Source organism: Mandrillus leucophaeus, unplaced genomic scaffold, assembly GCF_000951045.1.
Source record: "Mandrillus leucophaeus isolate KB7577 unplaced genomic scaffold, Mleu.le_1.0 Scaffold917, whole genome shotgun sequence".
Taxonomy (NCBI): domain Eukaryota; kingdom Metazoa; phylum Chordata; class Mammalia; order Primates; family Cercopithecidae; genus Mandrillus; species Mandrillus leucophaeus.
This window is the reverse complement of record NW_012109997.1, coordinates 330,081-333,161: the sequence shown is the minus strand read 5'-3', so window position 1 is coordinate 333,161 and position 3,081 is coordinate 330,081.

The following is a 3,081-nucleotide window of genomic DNA, read 5'->3' as shown; positions in this document are numbered from 1 at the left end:
TCTCACCTTAAATTTGTGCTCACCAGGCCATTTTGTAATATATTTGGCAGTACTTGGAGTTTAAACAACAACAACAACAAAATCCAAGTTAATAATGAATGAATGAAATCATTTTACAGTATGCATTTTAAAAATAATTGATCTTGTGTACATTATGCTTTCTTTTTTATATAACCTGAGAATTTTGAAAATAATTGTTACTTAATATCAACTAATCTTAAAATATTGATGAGTAATATGCATAAGGTAAATGTATTATTAGTTAGCCAAATGACTCATGAGATTTGAAGAATTTAATAACAAAGGAGTTATTAAAAGTTGACCATCCTATTTCAACACCATCATTTTTCAAATAAGCAGAAAAAGGCCAAGAAACACAAAGTGAATTTTCTTAAATGTGAGAGACAAAACAAGAAGTTTATTTCTCTTTGTATATAGATGCTTCTTTTAAAATTATTAAAGTTTTAGATTCAGGAGGTACATGGGCAGATTTGTTACATGGATATATTGAGTAATGCTAAAATTTGGGCTTCTATCAAACCTGTCACCCAAATAGTGAACATAGGACCCAATAGGTAGGTTTTCAGCACTTTCCCGCTGTGTCTTTATTTTGGAGTTGCTAGTGAGCATAACAAAGTCTCTTCGAATTCTAGTTATACATAATGATCTTAATTTTATTAGCTTAATAAATCTAATATACATATATACATACATATGTCTGTATATATGTATATAAGATATTAAGATCAGTGAACCTTGCCTTAATATTGCCTTGAGTCTACTAAGGGCATTGGTAGTCATCCCTCATCCTCACTCAACTACTTCCATAACTGTAATAGTTTAGTTTTACAGAGACACTGAAAATGGTTATGTTGATTATTCCACAAATCTATCTCTTCAGTAGATCCTCAAGAAGCTTTATTCTTCCATTCAAAAATCTTCAATTTTAGTGTATATCATTGGCTAGCTATGACAATTCTTCCTTTGTGTTTGGAGTTAGAATATTGAGAACATGTTATTTGCACTCCAGCCTTAAGATCTCTTCCTGCATTACCAAAATATATTGATTCAGCGATCTTCATATTCCAACAGTAATAATCTTGTCCACAGGCATGAAGAAGCTTAATGCCCTTGGGCCAACATTAGCTCAGTTTTGCTTTTGGTCCTATGTAATGTTACTACTCTTCTTTCCTAATTTCTGCATATTTTTCATTAAACTATTCACCCAAAACTGTGGGAATGTATTATGTGCTAGACTACAGAGAGCAAATATATGATGTTCATGTTGCTATTCCTACAACTAGGGCTCAAGATGGACATCATTAATCAATCCTGTTACTTTGGGAAGTATGATTTTGATTCTTCTCAACAGTCTGTCCTGGATAGATAGTATCTCGGAGTTAGATTGCAAGTTGAAAGCTACTTAAAACCTACTTGAGACCTACTTAAGATTTCTGTGCTAGGTATGGCAAATGACAAATGAAAAATACCCTGACCACACAGAATAGTGAGAAAGACTGATTAACAAACCAGTAGCTACAGTATAGTATGTAATATGTTATTATAGATTTGATCATAAAAACAACAACACTTAAGAAAAGTAGGACGTGGGGAGGCAGATGTGAGGCTAACAAAGACTCTTTTCAGATAGGGTAAAGCCTGAGTTTAGTTTAGAGGAACAAGTGGAAATTGACCTGATAAATATGAAGGTGGGTGAAGGGCACTTTATGGAGGCAGAGGCAGTGAAGTGTGTAAAGCTGATTAGCCCTGAGAGACCCTGGCTTCTCTGGAGAATACCAGCACACTTAAGAGCAACTGGGATCAGGTAGTTGTAAGGGATTTGTCAGAGTCAAGGCAATCCATCCTAAAGGAAATGGGAAGCCATTGATCACTTTAAGATAAGAATTCCTAGAATGGAAAGGTCACTTTCCCTGATGTTTGGATGACAGAGGAAGTTAAAGCAGGACACAGTGAAACCTACAGGAAGGCTTTTGTATTAATTGAGAGAAATGACGAGTGCAATGATCATACAGAGGAGTTTTTAAAAAGTTCTAATTGATAGAACTTGATGACTCATTAGCTATATTGAGAAATGGAAAATTAGAACTCTAAGTGAGTTCTAAATATATAACCCGTGGCCTTATTTATTTCCCCGAATTTCAGGATTTCTTGCACTGATTTCTTAGGCTCTAACTCCGATTATCATCACACCAATTGTTCTAAGCTCCTGGAGTTTCTGCAACCATTAAAACCTTAACATTTGACATTCTCCTACTACTTTAAGAGTCTCCCCAATCTTGAACTTAATTTGAACCCAAGACTAACCCTGAAACACATGACCCGGTTGTCTTTTTCTTAGGTTGCCTGGTTTTGCCGCTAGTCTTGAATTTTCCTACAGGCACATTTAAAAAAAAATTCAAGACTCAAATCTCTGTTCTTATTTTGGTATTGCAACTCCTAGTCTCTAACACAATATTTTTGTGAACACTCCTCATTCTGTCCTCTCTTGAAATTTTATCTCACTTGGTTACCACCTCATCCTGTAGTCTTAGAAAAGAACACTTCTATTGAAAGGAACAACTTCTATTAAAAAAATGAAAAGTAACTGGTCTTTACAATGCTTTTTTATTAAGGCATAAGAATGAAACAACAGATGCAAATAACTACCTAGAAAATTTGCAGGTACTATATTTTAATTTTATAAGTATAGTCTACAGATTTATAACAGTATTATAGGGAATAATGGAGAACAGTTACCATCATCTCCTGGAGACAAGCACCTTGAGGGAAATAGGCAAAACCTGTTGTTTCCATAGAGGAGAATTTATCGTCTTGTGTCAATTAGACGTTTCCTGAATTATTGACTGTAGGTTAAGATAGTTTATTTAAAACATTGCAGTGCATTTACTAGCTATTAGAAAGCAAGTAACTTACTATAGGCCTTTCCAGCCAAGTCCCTCCTAATTCCTTCCTTTTCAAGTCACTAGCACACTCTAGGCAGAAGCCCTCTTATCCTAGTGCTCTGAATGCAATAATTGGGTCAATTTTTGGAAACACTGAAGCAGTTTAAGAAGACTCCTT